The sequence below is a fragment of the Bombus vancouverensis genome, chromosome 8 (assembly GCF_051014615.1).
Source record: "Bombus vancouverensis nearcticus chromosome 8, iyBomVanc1_principal, whole genome shotgun sequence".
NCBI classification, from domain to species: Eukaryota; Metazoa; Arthropoda; class Insecta; order Hymenoptera; family Apidae; genus Bombus; species Bombus vancouverensis.
In genome coordinates this window covers 5721415-5745533 of record NC_134918.1, presented here as the reverse complement: position 1 = coordinate 5745533, position 24119 = coordinate 5721415, and the positions used below count along the sequence as shown (strand labels likewise).

General features: G+C 34.5%; 1 protein-coding gene across 9 annotated transcripts in view; it reads left to right on the top strand.

Annotated features, from left to right (window-relative positions):
• The window catches only part of LOC117164860 (rap guanine nucleotide exchange factor 2), a 249658-nt gene that overhangs the window by 111792 nt on the left and 113747 nt on the right, over positions 1 to 24119 (top strand). For 5 of the 9 annotated variants that reach the window (XM_033348261.2, XM_076621123.1, XM_033348267.2 and 2 more), the window contains exon 1: positions 11681 to 11876. The exons of 3 other annotated variants lie outside the window; for them this stretch is intronic. The gene's annotated coding sequence lies outside the window, so the exon portion shown is untranslated. Of the gene's footprint in view, positions 1 to 11680; positions 11877 to 24119 lie in introns of those variants that run through there. One more of the 9 variants, XM_033348264.2, reaches the window with a different exon arrangement.

Genomic DNA, 24119 nt, shown 5'->3' with positions numbered 1-24119 from the left:
TATTATTTCTTTAGTAGAATTTTCTATAATGTACGTCAATAGAAAATTTAAAAATCCCAAGTTATGTTGTAATTGTAAGGCTGAACAGGTAATTGTAGACTAACAAAACTTTGTATTCTAAAATTGCATTAAAATATGTAAAACGCGAATGTGTACCTTCTGTATAACGTCTCACTATTCGATTGATGCGAAGAGGACCTTTCTTATTTAAAGAGACTTTTTGGATAAACAGATCTTTCGAATCGATGTTAAAGAGTTGCGTTTTAGTACACGGAAGAAATTAATGATTTTACGATCGAATCGTAATATGAATGATACTTTGTTTAAATACGTAGAATGTTTTAGGTAGACAGATGTTTTTAATCGCTCTATTTATATTAATTCTTTTTCGCCGTATCTTTTTATTATCCTTGTTGTGAAATTTCTCGTTAACAAACGTTGTCCAATATAACAATAAATTATCATAATACCTTATCTTCGCCAAATTAAGTTAATCTATATTTATTCTTCATCCTTTGTTAATATATATTTAAACTAAATATTACTCGTAATCCTGGAACATCGTGTACATTCCCGAACAGAAGACTGAAACGATATAAAATACTAGGTATATAAGGTAAAGAAAAGAAAAGAGAGAAAAATACAGAGATGGAGAGCATGAAAAGAAGAGGAAATATGACGGTGCGTTGAAAACGGTTGATCGTGAAAACGAAAGAAAATTCTCAACCATTGTTAGGAGAAGATACGGTCGAGAAATTTTTAACACATTTCCAAAACGGCGTCTCGTAGACCCAAGTTACCGAGAAGTAATACCATTTACGATTAAGTAAACGCAGCGATCGGTTCTGCAATTTATGGTGGTGCTACTCGCGATCTCAATTTCTCCAAGAAGCCCTTTGATCGCGGGTAATTCGATCGTCTAGGAAAAATATTTCCTTGTAATTTAAGTGGTGCCGTTGCCGGTGCTCATTGCTCTCTCGTATAAATCAATCGGCACTCTCTTAATTTTTATTAATTGATTGCTTCCTTTTACCGTAAATCCATCCTAGATAATGAAATTGATGTTACGGAATTACTAAGAAAAGAAAAAATTATGCTGTTGTTGATTGATCGAGTTCGCAAATAGGTACACATGAATATTATTTGATAATATCTTGGTGAATTTTTGCTCAAATATCTTGTCAGGTCCTTTTAAAAAAGTTTTTAGATTTGTCATGTTTTTTTTTATTTTTATTTTTAGAAGAAGGTATAGGATAAAGTAAAACATGTAGTTTCATAAATATCTTGTCAAAACATCTCAAGAGAAATGCGAAGAAAAACAGCAGATAATAAATGAATTTTTTATTTGATACCGCGACGATAATTCCATTTCGAAGTACAAAATTTTCGGTGGTTAGTGAAAAATTGATTTCTATCCTGTTATGTACTTCTTATCGATTTTCTTTTATTTCGGTGAATGTATTTGGAATTTTTTATCGCACAAATGACATAAATTAATTCCTGTTGAGTTAAAAAAGTTCAAGGATTGAAAAGATTTGGAAAGAAAAGTCGAATAAAAAAATCTTCAATAGTATCTTTTCTATAGAAAAAATTCTTCCATAAACCAGTCTGTACTTCCGTCATAAAATTTTAATAAAACATTTACGACCTGAATGTTTATATAACACGGAGCTCTTACTTTCGTTTGCAATCTATTCTGACACAATTTGATAATAAAGATGTAGGAAAATTTGTATAATAAAAGTAAAATATATATAATTATGTAAAAAAGTGCTTTGCTCGTAACTCGTAAACATAAATTGAAAGCGATCGTAAAATTCACTTTGTTATGTTTCATGATAGGCTACGGCTAAGCACAAGTAGCAAGAAAGTTTCACTGGAGCAAATTGCATTAATTTCATTCGTCGCTGCAATTGCAATTGCTTTCTAGGTTTCGTTATTTTGCATTCTCGGCCACGGCTTGTAATAATTTTACTTAGAACTACACCTAGAATATACTGTTGCTTTTATAATGAGAAACAGGAAAATTGGAAAAATGAATCATGCAATAGGAAATACGCGAACAGAAACGCAAGATAGAATCGAGCGAACGGACGAACAGAAGTAATGTGAAACTGGTTAGAAATTGCGACGAATTTTGTCGTAGAAGTTCTTGCTTTTTTACACGCAGAATAGTTACATTTTTTCTTCTTCAAACTTTTTCGTTATTGTCGTTCCAATTTTAATACGACTCATAAAATTTGGTGTCAGTTTTATTCGCTCTAATGTTGTATAATCGATATTTCGTTTCGTACTTTATTCCTCTCAGTTTTTTGTATTAAGTATCTTATAAAGTGTTGGAAAAGCTGTCTTATTATTTGTGAACGAGACGAACAATCTTACGCGTGAATATATAGAAGTTTTAACTTTTAATAGAAGATTTCGTAAATTTAACTGATTATGTTTATATTAGATTGATTTTTTTATTGTTTTATCAATTTGATATCACTGAGAAAAAGTCGAGAATATTAGGAATATTTAAAATCATAGAATTATGAATCTACATAAATATCATGTTCAATGTATTAAATTTTATATCTTATAGATAACTTAGTAGAGTCAACAATTATAAATATTATAAATATCCAACTAAACAAACACACTTGCTCGTAATCTTATCGTTCACAAAAATTCTTCAACTTTCATATCTCTACCAAAGCCTAGTACTTAATCCAAATTGTGTATACACAACGCACCATAATTTTGTGCGTTGAATAAACTCTGCACAACAAACTTTGCAAACAAACACGGTGAAGAATTGCTTCATAGCCCGAAGAACAGCTTGTCTGAGTGACACTGTAGGTACCTGCATGATTTCAGGTCGTCTTATCGAATCGTCTAGCCCCGTATCTTCTTTCCTCACTTGTCCAAATCGTCTCGTCTGCCCGTATAACCAGATACACTGTATAAATTACGGGGCTGTCAGCGTGGCGTGAAAAGAGTTTCTATAACGCCTTTGATTCTCCTACGTCTATTAACGAGCTAATCGCTCGTTCCTTCTTTAACGACGTAGAGGCTAAGTGGAAAATCGCGAGATCCTTCAAAGAAGATATTTCGTCTCGTCGAACGTTTAATCAGATGTCCTTAGAGCCGTGCAATTTCTTAAGGCGTTTCTTCAGCTTTAATTGACCGTGTGAGTAGATGCATCCGCGCGTTCCACGCGAGTAACCACGAAAAAGAAAAAATCATTTGCGAATATCAAAGGTGAAAAGTGTGAAAATTTTATTTTTATAGATGATGGATAGAGGGAGGAAGTTTTATAGGTGTTGAGCGCGATAGATATTTTATGAATATTACCCAGGCAACGATAGGAGAATGAAAAAATATTTTTATGAATACAGAATTTCCGTTTTACAGAAATGATATTGAAAGCACGGAGGGTGTGGAAACGGAAATATCGAAGTGGTTTTTATTGAATTAATTTTTAATGACGCGTCAAGGATAGAATTATTAGTAAGAATTATTAGCTTATTAAATGCAGGAAGCTGGGATAAATTGATACAGGGACGAATTGATAGATTTTTTCATCGTTACGTATATATATGTCGGAGATGGAAGAACAGCGGGATTTTCCGTCGCGAATGCTGGGAAAAACCCCCATCACCATAGTCAAGATTTTAATGTTTAAGCAATAAAAATAAGGAAAATAACTTTTAATGTTCCAACTTGGCTTTACGACGATGGGCTCAGGTTTAAGGTGACATAACGGGTCACCAGACGTAGCCACGGTCCTGGGAGGGCCGCGTACCTGACAGAGGTACGGAGTGATTTTGTGACTCTCCTTAAAAACAAGGATTGACCCGAGAAGCGGGGACAGGAGTATATAAGGGCAGGTTCATCTGGATTGGGGGAGTTTTTAGTTAGTTCGTTGGGCGAATTGCCGAGTAAGTCACGCTGATACTGGTCATCCCGTGGACCGTGGATTCGTTATCGAACCTGGATTCGTTGTCACCATCATCTCGGACATCCTATTGCCGTTACTCATAGCCTCTTGTAGTGCCCATATTCGCACTGATAAATACTAACCACATCCGCGACGGTAAAGTAAGTAAAGGTTCATAGAACGCCCCAAAGTGCCAACCTGACAAGTATAAAGAAATACTTGTTTAAATCTTCGGCTCTAAAGTAGAACATGAAAGAAATCGAATTTCTATCATTGTATCAAAGAAATCGGAATGAAAGAAATATGAAAGATACATTTATATGTATAATAAGAACAAAAACATACTTTTTGTTTATATGTTTTATAAAACAGAATCATTTAAATTCACAAAAATATACTGTTGGAAATCTACACAATTTTTATGAAAAATCGCACGTTGGATATTTTGGTCGCTTCTCTTTTATCGTAGAAAAAATATTTTAGTATTATATCGCAATGAATTATTTTCTCTCTTTGGCTTATTCAAATTGACGTAATCGTCTTTGGTGTTGTTTAGGGATGGCAGAGACCTAGTTTGAAAACTTTTTGATGTAAGGAAGCTTTCGCTTTTAATAATGTCCCAAATGTTCAAGCGTGACTTTTTTTCACGAGATTCAGGATAAGCGACGTTTCTTTCTTTCTTTTTCCTGTTCAGCTATAAGAGCAGAAGGATTGCAGAGGATGTTTTGCCAAAGTAAAGATGGATCTGCTAATGGAACTTTTGTTATCAGTAGATTCAAGAGAACCGGCTTTCTTCAGCAAAAAGAGCGAACGCCTGAAGGAAAAAAGAATTCCTTTTAAGCTTCTTCCAGAGGTGGAACCAGATTTCGCGATTCCTGTATTCATTTCGATGAAAAAGATCGCGTGCTAGCTTTCTTTTCCTCCTTTTTTTCGTTTAATTACCATTGAGATTTATAAATGGCGCATTAAAGTGTTAAGATGTATTAAAGGGTTCAATTATGATGGAATGATTAATCAAAATGCTAAATGGTATCTATGATAAAAATGGCACTTTTATGTAGCATAATCATATCGTAAATATGATAAAGAGATTTTAAGTCTACGTTAATAATCTACTTCAAGTAGAGCAAATAAGTCGATGAATTCAAGTTTTGGAAAAAAGTAATCCAACAGAAAATAAGTGTTCAAGAAAACATGTAGATAACAGTGAGAATGAAAGAATTATGCACGCGGAAGTACATATGTTCCTTGGAAAATATTTATGTGTAGTTGAAGCAAACCTCCATTATGATTTAAAATACATAACAATAATAATAAAACAATATTGCAGATTTATGATATAAATCAATGATAGAAAACCAAAGAAATTATTTTAAAAAGCCACACAATTTTACGATTCCTTCCAGTTTTTAAACTAATTTACTTCCAACACCTTTTCTGAAACACATCCAAAGTACGATGGAAGTAAACTATTAGAATATATGTATAGAGGTACGAAAAATGACTCAATTAGTACTAATAGGAAGCAGTGAAGCATAACATACTAAACTCGAACAGCAATAATTTCTCGAACTCGAAGGAAATTTAGGATTGCTATTTCCTCGAAACGAAAACTTTTAATATCGTACGTACATTACGTGGGATAGTTTATTCGTTTTAATTTACATTTGATAATCCATTTAATGGTAATAACGTCGGAGATCCTCGTATCGACTCGATCGTTTCTACGGTGATTACGGTTGCTCTAATACTCTTGAGCAACGATAGCCAAGCAATTCGACTTCGCTCGTTTACTCGATGCGGAAGACCAAGGTAGCGGAACCGGAAGCGACTATCGTTCGGATAAAAAGGCGAAGCACGCTAATTAAGCCTTCATTAATGAGGGAACCGCTGGCTGGAGTACATAGCAGGGGACGTTTTCTAAGGAATAGGTCGTCGAAGGTACAGAAAAGGCTCATCGTGTGCTGTTTTGTACAACAAGCTTTTAGTAGTTACCGTACACGTTAATTTACGTTTTAGATACTATGTCGCAGAATTATTTCATCAACGATTTACTTCATACTTTGAATAAGTCTGCATAAAGATGACTACTTTGTGAACAAATGCAATTGCAGTAAATGACATGGTTTTAGTTTGTTTTTTAAACGGAGAGTAATGATTTTTGATTCTATTAATTAAATGATATCTTCGTGTATACGGTGATACATGAAAATCAAAATAAATCAGATGTACCTTTTTTGCTTTCATTCGCAAAAGTGGAAAGCGGTATTTTAATAAATGTGAGACATAATATATATAATAACGAATAATGAAAATTACAATAATTAATCATTTTTGTGAGGAAAAATAAATCTATCTGTTCGAGGAAATAATAACGGTCATTTTGTTAGATAATATTCCCAAAAGCATCAGAAATCTTCGCTGAACGTGGTTCAACGCCTTGCGTCCCCATTCTGCCCATTGTAATTTTTATTCATTTCACGATCTAATTAAGGCAAGGATTTTATCCGCGTGAGAATACGAGAAAGTATGATAAAACCAGTCGCGAAATTCAAGTTAAAGGTCTTCAGGAACAAAGAATGAATCATACGACTAATAGAAGTTTAATTTACAATTTAACAGGCGAGACTGTTCTCAAGTCACGTGATAGTTATCTCATAATAATAAGATTATCGTTTATGAATCTGTTATGATCTCAAATGGATTTGCAATCATCTTCGATGTTTCTTCTATAGGGTGTTAAAAAAATGGCTAATATTTATATAGTGTGATCCCAGGTATCAAGATAACGAAGACACTTTCTATACAAACATTCATTTGAAGTTTATTTTTCAATGTTATAAACAATTTAATTTTACGTTGATGGTATAGTGACAATTGCGACGAATACTAAGATTGAAAGCAAATATAAACGAAAGATGAAACGTAATCTTGTTATAGATAGAAGTAAGATCTTTACTATAACATTGAATGTATAAATTCTTTATTTGTGAAAGATTCTAGAATTTCTATTTAGATTTGTAATAAATATAGGATTTCAAATGAGATAATAATTTCGAAAGGTTTTAATAATATTTTAATAATCTTACCTCGCTTTCTACGAGGTGTCTTAATATTTATGTATGTTTACATACAGAAAGTGTTGAAGAAATCGTATCTGTGGTATAAAATAAAATTGTTTATAACTTGAAAAATACTCTACAAAACTCTATTTTACACGCGAATTCTTTTCGCTGTTTTAATTTCTAGAATTACAAAGGCGTGATAAACATCTTCTAGATTTTTTAATACTCTGTATGCAGTAAATATATACGAATTTAATAAATATTAATAGTTTCCGCGATAGCAGGCAGATATACGCTAAACTTTTAATAGATTCGTTAAAAGTGTTCCTTCACGGAAAATCTAATTAATTTCTTTGCTCTCACGCGTCTTATCTGTCGACGACTCATTGAGAGTCATTCGAATCCTTTGGCTTTCTCAGACGCTAAAGAGAGTTGAAAAAAGGGAACATATGCATATTATCTAACGCGAATTTCACGAGAGAGGGACTGTGTACGAGTCATGCCTTGATTGCCCCGGCACGAACAAACTCGTAATCAGAGGCGTGATTGCGATAATATTTGCCCTGTGCGATATTCTAACACCGGCGCAATGTGCGGTCTTGTGCATATCTACGCTATCTGTTTGGATAAAGCGCGTCGGGAAGATGCGTTTCATGCTACTTTTCCAAGTGATTCTCTTTAATCTAAATACTGCTTTTAGCAACGAAATTCATAGATTTTCACACGCGATGAAAGTGTTACTGGAGGAATTGAAATGGTAAATGATGCTACCTAAGTGACAGAAAAGTATAAGTGAAATGTAAAATGAAGGTAGAAAATGAAGATAAAATGAAATTTTTAGTAGGAAAGGATATAAATTCCATGTGGATTACGGTAGAAAAAATTGCAAGCGCTGGAATAATTTATTTCAGGTCCTAGGATTATTACGAGATAAAGTTAAAATCAAAAGTGTCAACTTAAGAATATACATTTTCTGTTAGTACTAGGCACCTTCTAGCAACCTGTATAACCTACCTACCAAAGTTTCAAACGTAAAAATATATTACGAAAGATGAATATTGAAATAAAGAAGAAAAATATATTATATGAGATGAATATAAGTGTGATCAATTAATATTAAAAATACGAGTTTAAATAACAATTTAATTACATAATATAGTAAAAATACAAGCATGCATTGAAATAATCCGTATTATCTCACGATTACAATAATCATGGAGATTTCTGGGAAAAGGGTCAATTTTTGGTCAAATAGTTGAATTATAAAAGTCACTGCAACTTGAAATGCAATCCAACATTATAACAGGAGAAATAGCAGTTCGATCAATGACAATATTGGTATCAGAATTTGGGGAATATCAAATGGAAACTGCGGCAAAAGTAGCGCATTAAACGAGCACGAAATTGAAGCACGCGAGTTGAAAATAGAAAGGGAACGCGTACCCGCACGGGATATGAGGAGCATTATGTGGATTGACACGAATTACGAGAACTAGTTGAGGAGTAATGAATCTTCTATCCATGATAGAGGTCTGCTAGTTTCAACAAGTATACATTTGCATTCTAAAATAGAGGCCGTATAGTCAGTCGTTTATCAATGCAAAACGTATCAATATAAACCGGAGGATACGTTGTTTCTGACGAAAGCCTTTGTGTTTCCTTCGATTCGTAATTTATCAATTACTATACACACTTAGAACTATCAGTTAATAATACAGGAGATATATAAAGTTTCTGAATAAGATTCCTACTTGAAGCTTGGTAGTTCTATTTTTATTTAGGAGGAGAGGATTTAATTTGCGGTTGTATCTTTGCCTTATTCTCGTTGAAGAATTACCTTTGACTTTTATAAAACTACGCCTGCTTTTTAAATGTCTTCTTTGTTGACTTTTCAAACATATCCTCCAGCTCGTTGTGTTGTCCTTTTTACTCTCGTTCTAAGTTTGCCTTTACTCTAATATTCTTTAATTAATTAATTAGTTGCCATTAAATACTTCGTGTATTGTTCAATGATTCAATGATACATTTGTTTGTTGATTCAATCGGCCCGATAATTTATTTTCATGTTTGTTTTTAAATAAATTTTATATAAGGAAATTATAATCGCATAACAACAAGAATTACGTGTATAAAGTGCAATACTTCTAATCATTCAGCCAGTTTCTTCACAGTCTTTTTCTAGAGTTTTTCTTTAGAGTCTGATCTTCCAAATGAAGCTTAATAATTTCCTAATAACTAATCAAATTTACTCTGGTTTTCTCTCGATATCCTAATAGTTATAAACGGAGCTGTATACAGTATAATCTTCTGAAGAGTTAAATTAAAAGTAAACAACGCTAAATTTTCTTTTATCTCTTCACGAGCGCAGATAAATTGCAATATAAACGTTTCGTTCGACAAGCTGCTCTGTTAGTTATTGCGATGTAAAGCAGGTAGGGATGCTAGCTGTTTAGACGAAATACTAGTAATTTAAAACGAAAAGCGCGGACAACCGCTCGAATCTATTCGCTCACGTTTGTAAGTTACGGTGCATGAATAATTGCGATTTCATTTGCACCGAATAGGGCATTCTTAATGTCTTTTAATGAAATGTGGCCTGGAAGAATTTCATTTCGTTCGTATCTCGGCCTTCAGGCGACCGTAAGACTTGTGTCTGAATTGAGCAGTTGGAAATAGGAACGGCGGACTCCATTCACTTCCCGCTAGTTTCTTCGTATTAAAGAATGCTTTTTCCCCTCTTTTTTTTAAACGGGATGCGGAAGTAGAACGTAATCAGTTTTCGTTATTTTCTCTTAATTCTTTTTCACGCGATCATAATAGCACTAATTATAATTGTATTATACAAGAAAATGAAATAATCAAAAAAGGACTCAGAAATAGTTCAAAAATAAAATTTACTAACAAAACAGGAAAGAATTAAAGTTTATCGAATAGAAAAAGATAAACGAATTAAATGAAAATCAAATTTTCTGAAAACACTCCATCAGTTTCCGTGATAGCGCTCATAGATGTACGATAGCATGTTGTTCGACCCTGTTTCTTGTACAATTCCCTTTCTAAGTTAAATAACAGGTTGCATGTAATCAGTACATACAAGACTATCACATCTCAATTATCTAGGATGGTACTTAAGATAGTATTCATAAATATGAAAACTGAGATCAGACAATAGCTTGTACGGTCTAGGATGTATCTCCTTTTATAAATCGAAAGCAGAATAACCTTGAACGTAACTTTTGATGGCGGAAGACGCAGCACCCTCGTGGTTAATCACTTTTTTAATTGCTTCTTGGCGCGACTAAGATCGGCGACGGTGAATCGACGAGGATAGGAGTTGGTCGAAACACGTATATATCTTTCTGCTTTTTTACTTTTTGTTCGTATGCTCACGAGGAAGGGATGAAACGGAAAAAGCAAACAGCGTCGTGGAAAGCTTTTACGTATCTCATTTTTCCCCTCCGCCGCTTTAATCGACGATGGACCCTTTTGCTGGAAGTTTTATTTGCAGTAGAAAATTTACTCGTTTCCGTACGACGACGATGGAGCGTGCGTCCGACCTTCTGCAGTGACAGCAGAATCTCACCCTTTCGCCCTTCTCTTCTCTCTCTTCCGCTTTTGCCTTGCCTTTTTGTTTCGTTTTATTTTTTCCACATTTTTTTTACCCTTTTTCCCTGGAAGCAGTGCGTCGAACGACCGCCACGAGTCGAGCACTACTCAAACTTCACTTCTATGTGCGTGAGTTATTAAATTTTACGGGAACAGGGGAGGCCAGGCGGCCTTGCCCTTCGAAATTAATATTTCATCCGTTTCCGAACGGATGTCCTTCGCGCAACGCGCCAACGTCGCTGAACTGTCTTGCCGTTAGTTTTCTCGAATGATTCATTTTAATGTATGCGTGGAAAACAGTTAGATATATGTGGAGGTTGGCGGAGGATAGGGGTATTAATACTTTGGAGAAAAATTGAAAGGATCAAGTTTAAAGACGTTATCTTATAATACCGAATTTTATAAAATTGTAATAACTTGCAATTGACGAACTACGATGAAATCAATAAAAATATCAATTTGAGATTGGGATCAAGTTATACGTATAAAAAAAGTTAAGATATATGCAGCGTGATGAACGTTTGACAGTGTGAATTTTGAAAGGAAACTAACAGGTGAAGGTATCAAGAATCAAGTATTAGATTAAGTTGTAACAAGTTATAATAATTAACTAACTACATTGGAACGCGTTATTCTCACTATCCATTATCTCAAATCGATGCAACAATCTCGTATTAATTCACTCTCCAATTATAAACCCCATAATTTCCTTACATAAGTATTCATAATACATGTACACTACCACTCGATCTTCCCACATTAAAACTTGTTACAATCCTTGTTATTCTCAATCAACACTAAAATACTACACCGTTAAATCTGTCAAAACATCGAAAAGCATCTTGCACATATCTTACACACCAAAAACGAACTAATTACTGTCAACGCAATTTTAAAATTGGAGCCTAATAAGAATTTCGAACGTTAATACCGAGACTCACCGGCAGAGTGCGCAGCTATCGCGACCGTGGCGCGGCGAGCGGCAGCGCGGGAGTGGCAGTATAGTTTCGGACGCCGTGGCGCGTGCTTCGGGGATGAAAATTGCTAGTCGTTTTATTGACGATACACGATCGATGTGTGTCTTCGCTGTTCGTGTCATGCATTGGTACGATCTACGAACGGCCACACGTGTATATCCGATGAATATCTGGGTGATTTGCGCGCGACCGGTTCGTCGGTAGTCGCGGTTTGTTGACTCGATAACGTGGTCCCTCGGTGTGTTTGTTTTCCCCGTGGAGAAGTGCAATCATCTGTGGATTACCCCGAGCAGCTGCAACGGACAGGTTATTTGGCCGGTCGGACAAGGCCTCGTGTGCATCCACGATCCGTGAACTAGGCTGATCGATCGACGTGCTTCAGATTATATTTACCTCCGGCGACGCCAGAGAGAGGGAAGAGACGCGTGAGAGACGAACCTCGTGATTTTACGATGATTATTAACCCTTACGCAAGCCTCGTTTCTGCGCACCGGAACGCGCCCCAACTTTAAATTCGACTAATTATGCGCCATTTACAGAGGACGCTGCGCGACATCGCGCCAATTCGCACCGTAGTAGAGATGTAAGGCTCGAGATACAGTGTCTCCAGAAAGTAGTCGTGTACTTATCGTAGAAAATGTTTGTATATGTGTCGTGTGTGGTATGTAGAAAGAAAATTTTGAAATTTCAGTAGCACCGTGTACATTGGTACGAATATACCAGATTTTTATACGTTAATGGAAAATTTGAAGATGTGTAGAATACATATAATATGTATGCAAAAATAAGTAAAATATGCAAAGTATAATATTTGTTGTAATGTTTAGTAGGTAAAATGGTTCTATGCTTAGCTTTAACTTTTTTAATGTTACACTCGCAAAATATGAATTTACATAAATATTCGCAGCCTGTTCGGAAAATTCATAACAAAAGTTAAGAAAGATTTAACTGAAAAGACTTCGTAATATAAGTAATATAAGTTTGTAAAATAAATTACTAGGTGTAAGTTCATGAGAACATCTTGACAAATTTTCCATTTTCTCCGGTAACGAATTTCTTCAAATAGCAGCTTTTATAAGCTATTCAGAATATTTAATTTCTTACTTGTATCTTTCGAATACATGAAACGAACATACGAAATATATATTCGGATAGTGAAATTTAAATAGGTTTTTTTTATAACACATACAATATAACTATATAAATTTTCCATGGTAAGTGTTCAAATGCCTTGCCAAGCCGCTGTACGTGTAACACTTGAAAGTGATCGAGAAACGAGGTCGGTGTCTGTTTATAGCGGGATGCTTGAACGATGAACAGTGATTAATCGCGTAAGGGTTAACGTGATATTGTTTACTTGAAATGAATATTTTTGTCACGTGTGTTATAAGCATCTTTTTGGTTGCTCCAATATTGCATAATCGTTTAGATGGTTCTGGTTAACAGGTACACAGATATTAGAAAACTGAAAAGTTCTTACGTTGATCTTTTTTATTGGACTGTTTCGCTTCGTGTGACCTCTGCTACTTTATGAAAGCGTTATTGTTATATCATGACGAAAATTAAATAGACGAAAATGAAGCGTGATAAATAGGTCACTCGTAATACTAATGCTTCTGTATACTATTTATAAATCTATCTTTTCTGTGCTTTAAAAAGCTGTATGTCCAATAATATTCTTGTTTTAAAAAGAAGCAAAGATAGAATCGAGGTAGGTTAAGAAAGAAACTTATTCGATAATGAGGTTAAAATTTTCTCTATTATCTGTCCATCAACTGTAGAGTCTCTTTTATTGCTCGAGATAAGATCGCTGTATCTTCAGCAACGAGCTAACGTCGAATAAAAACGATGATTCATCGTAAAACATTGAAAATTAGTTAGGAAGTTACATAGTCAATTACAGGAAATGTTATTCGCGTCAAGCTAATAATAATTTTGTTCTTTCCAAAGGAATTTTGAAGTATTTCTAAACACGGCAGATCGTATCGAGAATGTTGAATTTTACCTTGCAACGTGTTCTTGCGTTAATTTAGTAACCTAATTAAATACGCGTATCTAATCAACCCCTTATTATCGCGAATATCGAAGATAAATTTGCCACCATTTTTACCGTGAATCAGTCGTTCTCCCTCGTTGTTACGCAATATATCGACGTTTTATAATATCCATATGCTCTTCCTTGAAGTAATAGACGACTATCGGTGATATTAACATTGTATTTGTAAACTGAAAGTATCGTCTAATTTATTAGTAGCAATAAACAATTATTTTTGATCAAGGCTCGAATAAATGTTATCGATTTCAATGATTTACGATATTAAAGGAAAATTTAAAAAGTTTTTTTTTAGTCAGTTTTTAACATAACGTAATTTCGGTCAAGTTTATTTTTATTACATCTTATTATAGAAAAGGTAATATTAAAAAATACAAAATTTAGAGGTCTAATATCGGTAATCTTGTCGTTTTATATTAATTACCTCATAAATAAAAACTGAACCTTTAATTTTTTGTTGTGCTTAGTTTTATAACATATTATTTCTAGAGATATTATTCAAAAAGTCACAGACTCTTGAATTTCCCGTATTAAATTTAACTTTATTTACTAAATCTCTAAAAAAGCTGTCGCGAAAGAATTCGAACAAAATTTTCAAACTTTTTCTTCAATTTGTCTTAAATGATCGACTTGTAAATATTTTTTCTACATGGAGATCCTTTTGATTTTTCAGACTTCAAATATAGAAGTTGTATTTTCGATATGATCAGAAATTCTCCCATTTTTCATATAATATTTTCTTAATATTAAATATATATGACTCTTGCCGTGTCATTGTTGATTTTTACAAACGATTTGATGAAAATCGTGGAAAGGGAGAATTACGATAAATTACCTGGCATCATATAATTCGTTTTCTGATAATCAGTGAGTTTCATAAAATTTAGATCCTTTGACGATGTACGATTTTATCGATATACATTACGCGCGCGTATAAACGACGAAATAATTTAAATCGAAGAGATACAGGCTCGGTGGATACAATTAATTGTTTCGTAATTAATCGCCTGATGAGAAATTCCCTCTCGTGATATTTGAAAACAAATGTCGGATTAAAACTGCGAGATCGGAGAAAGATTAAAATTTCTTCGCGAGAATAATTCTGCAATGATCAACCAGGCGGTTGTCTGAAATTATGTGGAACATGAATACGTAAAGTGGATTAACTAAAAAATTGAACAGTATCATTTCGTTCAACTTAATTTTATTTTTCAACTTAATTTTCCGCTTCTTCAGGATTATTGGCATATATAGTGCGGAAATCTTTTAAACCATCTAATGATAAGTTACTGATATAATGACAATTGAGAATATTTCAATTCCTTAAATCACCAACTTTTTTTTAGAAATTCCGTGATAAATAGAGCTCCAATCTAAGTGTAACAGGAAATTTATGGGATCATTTAGATTGAGTCAGAAGAGGAAAGGGAATAAGAAAAATAAGAGTAATCTGCTGTGTGAGAAATTGAATAGAGAATAGGAAAATCTACAATAATTATTAATGCTTGGATTTAATGTTTCTTAAGAAGTAGGTAATGACGAATCTATTAATTCATCAAAGTAAAACATTTTCAGTTGATGTGTGATTTTATACTTTTGCACATCGTCATACTTGAACGTGTCTAATTTCGATATTTATTCAACTCAAACGTAATTTCTAAAAATATAAATCTATGAGCAGCATATTATTTTTCTTAAACTTAAAATAATAAACATCTATATAAATAATAAATATCTTTTCTAGTCCTAATAAATTCATGTTTGAATACTTTGCATCTCTTCAAATATCTAATCGTAATGTTGCAACCGTTCTGTTCTGTTTCTGCTTTTCTACATTTCGACAAAAGATTTAGCGAAACAAAGAAAGAAAATAAACGAGCAATATGTTAGAACAAATATTATTCGCAATGAAGAGACTGATGATCTTTAACAAAAATATTGTACAATTTTAGATGTGAAGTAGCCATACCTTTTATAACAACCAATGTCTTAATCCATTAAAAATTGTAATATATCGTAGAAGCTATAAAATACTGCATTATTTCGTCGATGCTTTATGAAAATCTATCAATTTAAACGAAACAGCCTTGGTAGTTCATTTTAAAAACTTTATCGAAGTTTCCCGCTGTCGCCACACTTTATCCGCAATAAAAATGTTCATAAGCTGGTGCTGAACTTCCTAGTCACGCCCTGTTTTATTAATCGCCGATACAACTAACGTCGTATCATCGTGTATGGTCGTTTTCTTTTCCACAGAACACAATAGAGCGTGGATTCAGAAAAGGTTAATGTATTCGAAATAATTTTTGACGCACCCTAAAACTCTACTGTTCTCTCTTTCACCTTTCTCTATTCTTCTTGCTTTCTCTTCTTCATTTCCTTTTCCTTTTTTTTTTTTTTTGCGAACGATTTTAACATTAAACGAAATTCTCCCGGGACTCCGAACAGCCCAACAAAGAGATGTAAATTACGATCTTGGTCGGCTGTATTTTTTCCTACTTTTTTTCGTGTTTGCTCTGGCTAGAAAAATATGTGTGTCAACAGGAACTTCCCGCGGTGTGCACAGTGCACTTGCACTTTTGAGCACGCGTTCGTGATCCTTGACCTAATTGACATTGTTCTGCCACGTGATGCTGCACCAGCGATTCATTCGAATTCGAACCTGACAGCAACCACCGCTCTGTGATTGCATTTCAATTTGAAATTCGCCGAAATTCCCGCGAATATGCGATCCGATGTTCAAAATCATTGCTAACGAGAACCTATGGTTTGCATTGAAAATGAGGAAATCAGAAATTTTCGGAAGGTTATTTGGTTATGGTAAAAATTCTACATTTTTTGTGTTTAAATATTTTAAAGGGTTTATTTTAAGTTTTGCCTGAAATTCTGGAAATATTTCATCGATGAAAAATTTTGAATTCAACACGTTATGCGGTATGTAAACTTGTTTAATCGTAGGATATTTTGAGGCGAAGGATTTATTTGAAAACTGCTGCATTTATTATTTATTATACTTCAAATTGTTGACATAATGTCGAGCTGAATGTTTTTTTGACTTATAAGTAGTTCCGAAACGAACTGAATTTTATTTTTATGACCAACGTTTAACAAACCGTTAATAAAGATTCTAATTTCTAACATTAGCACGAGTTTTGCCTCGCGATAGAACTGCAGCACAGAAATTCCTTTCTTTACTAGCTTCGATCGTAAAACACGTAACATAGCAAAATTCGTAAAAAATGTGTAGGTCAATTACGTTCTGTGGCTCTACATTGTTATATTTCCTATATCTCGAAACACCAGTTATATTTTGGAAAAAATTTTGAAAGCAAGAAATGTTACAACGAAGACAGTAATAATGTTAAGATAAACCTAATAATAGTATACAATGGTGTAACGTAACGCAACAGTAGTAACAAGTAATAACGTTGCAATAAAATGGATGAGGACGAAGTGAAATTCGCGATAGAATTTAAGTTGTTCTCATGCAGCAACTGTACCATCAATGTTCCAATTGTTATATTTTCAGACTTTTGCAATGAAACATTGTAGAACGATGTTACGAGTATTGTTACACATTTCTGGCTCTCTTTCGCACAATTGTACATTTTAATTCTCGTATACTTCGTATTTTTTTACTAACAATAGTTACACTTTTAAAATTTGACTTTCTGTGATTATTCATGTATCCGTAATACATTATTCGATAAATAGAAAACATTAATTAAATAAACAAATTGTCCTTTTTCGTTTATTAATATAGTAAAGAACATACTCTGTTAGGATATGTTTTCCATCAAGATTTCTTGCATTTTTCGTACAGGTACACAAAAATACGTACTTTCAACTCTTCATAGAAAATAAATGTTAATAATTATGTCACTTACTATGACACTGAAGCTGTGCGATTTGTAAAACTATATTTATCCCAGCTTCTCTCACACTATGCTGTGTAAAAAAAAAAAGTTTGAAATTAAACGGTACTTTTCTCTGAGGGGAATATGTTGGAGATGCAGTGAGTGTCAGTTTGAAAGTTGGTGTAGTTGGAAACATAAATTGTATATTTTAATGAGCACGTTTTTAACGTTAAATACTACTAAACCAATCAAAATGATTCATATCAGATTAACAAACTTCTGCAAACTTTTTCTTACCTGTAACCTGTACTATCTCATAGAAAGGTTATAACCGCAAGAAAAAATTTCTTTTCTCAGCAGCCATAATTCACGCGAACAATTTCGATCGCGTGCTAGTAGTTTTCGCGTTGGAGAAAAATCTCGTCACCAATTAAAACGAAATTGTGATACGAAACAAAACGCTTTCACCGTAGATTTCATCTGAATTCGAAGCTGGCCGAACATCAGCCATCGTGGATACTTTCCACGTTGCCTCTTCCATCCCTATCCTCGGTTATGAACGTTATTCGAACGCGTGTAACGAGAAAACGGAAGTTACGAAACGAGCGTCCGCCGGTTTCTGATTTTTATCGACGTCGATGCAATTCCTCCGACACGGCCGCCGTAATATTCGTAACGCTGCTAGTTTCTCGTCTCAGATTTTCGTCCGAGACATTCCTGCCTCGAAATAGTCGTAGTTTTGAAGTTACAGGCATCGTTCCAGGCGAATATTCGAAAGGAATGGTCGCGTAGGTGAAATTGAGCGAGTTATTCGGATGAATCTCCTCGTTTCGGTGGAGGTGAATCGAACGAGATTTCATTTTGTTTCTTTACGATCAATTTTGCGCATTTTGGAGAGAATACGATGCTGGTCGGGGGAATATGTTGTAAATCTAACGAATGTCGGTGCATTTGAAAGCCTATGCAGATGGAAATATAAATTGTATATTTTACTGAGCATTTTAGTAATATCAGAACTACCAAGCCGATTAAAATAATTAATATCGGATCGTTAAAAATATGCAAATATTTTTTATCGTTTCTGAAACAATTCTAGTTTATAATTTTAGTTGAGAAATAAAGAAAGCATATATAAATGTTTTATACAACTTGTACAAATAAATAAAGAAATAATGTACACAGATTAGAGATACGAATAAAAGTTACAAAATTGCTTTTATAGAGGATTTATATATTTGTAAATGCAATAAAGGTTGCTAGTGGTACGAACTAATTTACTAATGTAGAATTTTCAATGCATCAGGGAGTTCACTTTTATTACAGAATAGTACAGCGGATGTAGTGTTTCAAGTGCAACGTAGTGAATCGACAGTTTCTCATACAGAGTAAAACGGTGTGGTTGCCATTACTCAGTCTGTGCGTGAATGCGTAAATAATCGGCACAATGGGGAATCGAAATCAGGAAACAATACGAAAAATACCAAATTTTCCAACTGAAATCAAAATTTTAACTGGTAAAACGTAATATATAGTATAGTTCAATCCCGATGCATAAATAACATCAAATAGAAGATTAAATAAGCATTTCTTATTCAGCACGTTCGAGCGTAGGCGTCGTAGAAATGAATTTATATCGAAGTAAAATTTTGATTTTATTTATTATTTACTCTGTAAATTTATTTTAAATAACATTATTTGGATACCAATATATTTGGAAAATCTGATTTCTCAAAATAATATTTGCCAATTTATCTGTACATGTATCCTTGCTTTCAAATATAATTATTAATTATTTTAGTTGACCAATCGTTTATGTATAACATTTCTTTATTTCTCATTTTCATGCAACGCAAAATGTATTAAAATCAGCTACGTTTTATACAGAAATTAAATACAATTGTATCACTTTTCGTACGATATCGGCGGTCGTAAAGATGAGTTGGCAATTTTTCGTTACAGTTCGATGGGGCGCTGGTAATTTGTACGTGTTGGAAGTCTCGCGGAATGGTTTTTCGTGGCCATATTTTGTCACGGTTCGGTAAAGAAGTCTCGAAGTGACGTAAAACATACGCGGAGTGGGAAACCGATGGAAAACACGTACTTCTAGACTTCTCCTTTCTCGTTCACTCGATATCTCTGCTTAAGATCGACTTACAGACGTCTCCCGTGACTTTCAAGAACGTCGTGAATTTTCCTTTTCGGTAATATCACGTTAAAAAGATTACTTGTTTTACTATAGTAGACGTAATACATGTTGCGATTCATCGTCGGTTACACTTTTCACAAATTATCTTTTGCTGGTAAAATATTTTCGTTTAGAAAACTAGATGTAAAATTGAATAGACGAAAAACAATCCATGAATTGAGAAATTGAATTATTAACCTACATTCAAAGCTTTGTATTTCAAAAACAAAGAAAGGTAAACAAAGAGAACTAATTTCATTTAATTTCCTTTTTTATACGAAAGTAAATACCGCGCAGAAACAAAGATTAGCTTACCTTGTTCCTTTCTTTCTGAAATAATGCAAAGAAAACAGTTCCGAAAAGTTTCTGCTTCTTAACCGACCGAGTCATCGGTGCGTTTCATACGCATTGTATCGTTGCAAAGTCGAGCTTACTTTCGCAGAAAAGCTACAAGCTGCAATCGAGGCAAGAAAAGGGCTGTATGTGCCACGCAAAGCGGAAGTCTCTCGACGCGTGTGGTACACGCGTGGAAATGTGTTTTTTCCTCTAGCCATTCCTGGGATCCTCATCTGAGAGTCGTCGAAGACTTCTAAGGTCGAAGCGAGAATTCGTCTTACTCCGAACCCATCGCCGAGTAGAATCGCCTTTTCGCGAGACGAAGATCCCCATATTCCTTCCGCTTCCGCTTCCGCTCCGACGATGACTTTACAGCGATGTTGTGAATTTTTCTTTCGGCCTTCGAAGTTTCGAGAAACTTCGAAACACGCCAAATATACAGGAACATCGCGATATTCGTGATATTGCTGACAGAAGCCTCCTTTATTTAAGTCATTTAACAATTTTGCGCGAGCTTACAGATTATTTGTATCTTTCTCCCCAATATTACATCGAAGACTGTTCTTGTGCATTTGTACGATTAAAGAAATGGAGTCTGAATAGGAATTTGTTTCACTATTTAAATGCAACCCTATCTCAGATCTTCGTCTTTTTTTAGAAATAATTACGCGTTAGTTACTTTTGTAATTTTTTGTATCACGAAGATTTAAGAAACGTTTAGCTCCTTCAGTTCTAAACGTAACATTGGAATCAGATTGTAATTCGAATTTTCAAATTATAAACTTTGAAATCATTCTTTTCTTGTTCGAGTACTCGACTAATGCTTACACTGTTGGAGACAGATCCAATTGCTGCAATTATTGCAGCGTCTCATTCTAGTTACTTCCAGCTGTATTATTAATAAATGTCTTAAAACTTTCGAGCGAGGTTGTACATACATAGTACATGGTAGTAGATACACGTAACATCAGCAAACGATTCGTTCTCCAAGCGGAGCCAGAATGGTCGATTCTTATATGTACATAGTCTCAGCTCTGTCGGCTCTCCTCACGTTTTGTTACACGTCGTTGCTCCGCTTCCTCGTTTCTCTTGCTTTTTCGCCTCGTACGAGCGAGTACATGCGCGCGGCCTCTTATTTCTCTCAAGTGGAGCGCGCATCGCATCACATCGCGTAGAAACACCGTCTGGACAGTGCAGAAACAATACTAAAACGCGTCAGCCAGTCATAATTAACATGTTCACTGTTCACGCAATAATCACGAATATCTGATTCTTTTTGGAGATAACTGTTTTATCCTTGGATAGGACAGCGATAATGAATGAACGAAGTTTTAACTTTTTAAACTTTGAGGGTGAGAGAAGTAAATCGACGTTTTCCATTTTAGTTGATTTCACATATTTTTGAAAAATGCGCGGGAACGTGTACAATATGTTTCGCGATATACCGTCAACGATGTGCCAATTATCGATGAATGTATTTTGTCCAGAAAACCATGTCGTTTCACTGACTTTTTTTTTTGGAAGCTCAATACGATTCGCGCGGTCCATGTAGGTGAAGTTTTCACAGCAGAAAATGTCCTGATTTCGTCATCAAGAACATGTAAACGTGGAACGATTGTGTTTATTAATGCGATTATTTTGATTGAAGATAAACAACGGCGATCGTTCGATTGGAGAGCTCGATGAAATATTCGTCGCTTGCCATTTCCATGGCTCGTGTCTCGTTTCGTCGCAACCCTTGACGATGAATTTTTCAACAAGGTAACCGCCTCGTGTGCAACATTCAAATTTATTTAAATCTTCCTTGAAACAGAGAACCAGAGAAGGAAAGTCTCGATTTAGCAGGGTCAGAGTCAGCTGGTTTTGTCTCGTGAAATGATAATATTGGGGTTGTTGGGAATCTTTTATTGGCTGTATAGATGGCGAGGAGTGAATTAGAAATTGGAGCAATTGTTTTTCGTGTTTAGGTAAGAGCGACGTTAAATTTTCAATCCTATCATCGGTGTAGAATTATTATTTCATGTCAATCTTCATCTCATAAATAGAAAGATAAAAAGACGCTTCTTAATAATTTGAAGAAAAACTATAATATAAAATTCAGATTACAAATCATGAATATCCCGAGGAATTGTCTCATATTTTTCAGATTTAAGAAACTTCTTGAGCAGAGGAAGGTATTATTGAGTCGATGATTTCTGTCTTTATTTTATTATCTTGATCTTCTTTAGATAGATAGAAATACTTGTTAATTAAAAAAAAGCCTTCCAAAGACTACTATCCTTACTCAAACAAAGAAACTTTCTAAAAAACATTCCTAGACAGATGTTCCATCTAAAAATATATTATATCAATATACAAAGATAAAATGGACAAAAGGATCAATAAGTATCATATCTCATAAATAAACTCACTGTTATATTCCTATTAACCTTTATCCATTGTTTGTCATGATGATATCCACTCCTTAATACTTTTTTCTCTCCACTCATTCGAATGACCTCTTCTTCGAAGAAGCCTCATCATCGGTCGATATTCTGCATAACTCACGCGGTCACGAACAGACGAATTTCAGAGGCTTTAGCCTTGGTGTTGTTCAGACGCAGGGTTAATTGCGCTATGGAGATGACGTACCCTTGTTACATAACGTCATTTCGATATCAATTCATCCGAGGGCGAAACACCACCATGCTATTCCTTGCCACTGGTAGATTTCAACCGATTTGCAATTACGAATATTAGGGATCGCCGAAACTCCGAGGATTCGCGATTGGGTGATTCGCGAAACGAGCGGAATTAATCGAGTTCGACGCATGATAAAATCGACTCGATCGTGAATATGTTTGCCAGAATGTTCCTCCGACTTATACACGCGCAGTTGATTTTATTGACGCCGATTATCGATGCAAGTATCGATCATGCTCGTCAGATGGTTTGACTTTTAACGTCAGGCTTTTTATGGTCGACGAATCCGTGACGAGTTTAATCTGATTAAATCTGTGGCAAGCTGTCCAAGTGGAGACTCGATGCTGCGTTATTAATCTTAAATAGCTGTTTCTGGCGTGTGGAAAATATTCTTTGGGGCGCCGTGCTGATTATTTCCATGGTTATATTTATAAAAATGTTTTACAAATGTTGTACAATGAATCTTCAATTAATATGACGAGATTAATATCGTATGGAACAAAGAAATATAAATAAAGTAAAATGTTTAAAAATCGTAACAATTTTCATCTATGACCCAACGATACAAAGTAAGAGTGAAATATTTGCTCTTAATCTAAATATTCATTAACAATGTCAAGTTTCTTCAAATAATTACAAGACGCTCCCAACTACTAGACCGAGGATTTATGCAAATTTATGAACACGTTCAAAGAAATAGCAACGAAACAGAAATTTTCCTCGCTCTCTGATTACGATAACAAATGCTTTACCTTGAATGTACATTTGTTACTATACATTTTTGCGTCTCTGAATTTTGTATGAATGCATTGACATTCAATAAATGCATTCACAGTCTAGATATCACAGTTCGACTCGAAACGCTATTTCCTCCATCCAAATCTTGTTTCGCGTATATCTTCCCTGGAAAAATTCCAAATTATCTCGATCGAAGACGCAAGTAATTCAAACGAAGTTTGCCAGATTGTCGTTTTCTCCTCGTTTTCGTTTTCCCTGAAAAATCTAGGATTCCGACACGTGTGGCGGATCAGTCAACGAGGCTGTTTCCTCTACGAGAGCCTGGTAATTAAGTTGCTAGCAGTAGCCAATAGGACGCTCCTTGTTTCCTGCCGAAGGATGAACACGTGCGACAAGCTTCTAGGAAGTATTTCGACTCGTTCAACCTAGCCTTTCTTTCCTGACAGCTTTGAGTGCTGATGTTACATAAGACAGACGCGGATGCACCCTTTCTCTTTTTTTTCCTTCCCCGTCACTTAATTTAGAATGTTTACTACACTACCAAACTGATTAGATGGAGTAGTAGCCGGGTTACTACTATTTGCGTCATTAAAAAATTAAACATTGGCCTTTTTCTTCGACTTTTTTAAGCTCGACTTTGTTTCACGCGCTGCTGAAGCAATTTTAACGATATTTAATTCGGTATTTTAGAATATTTT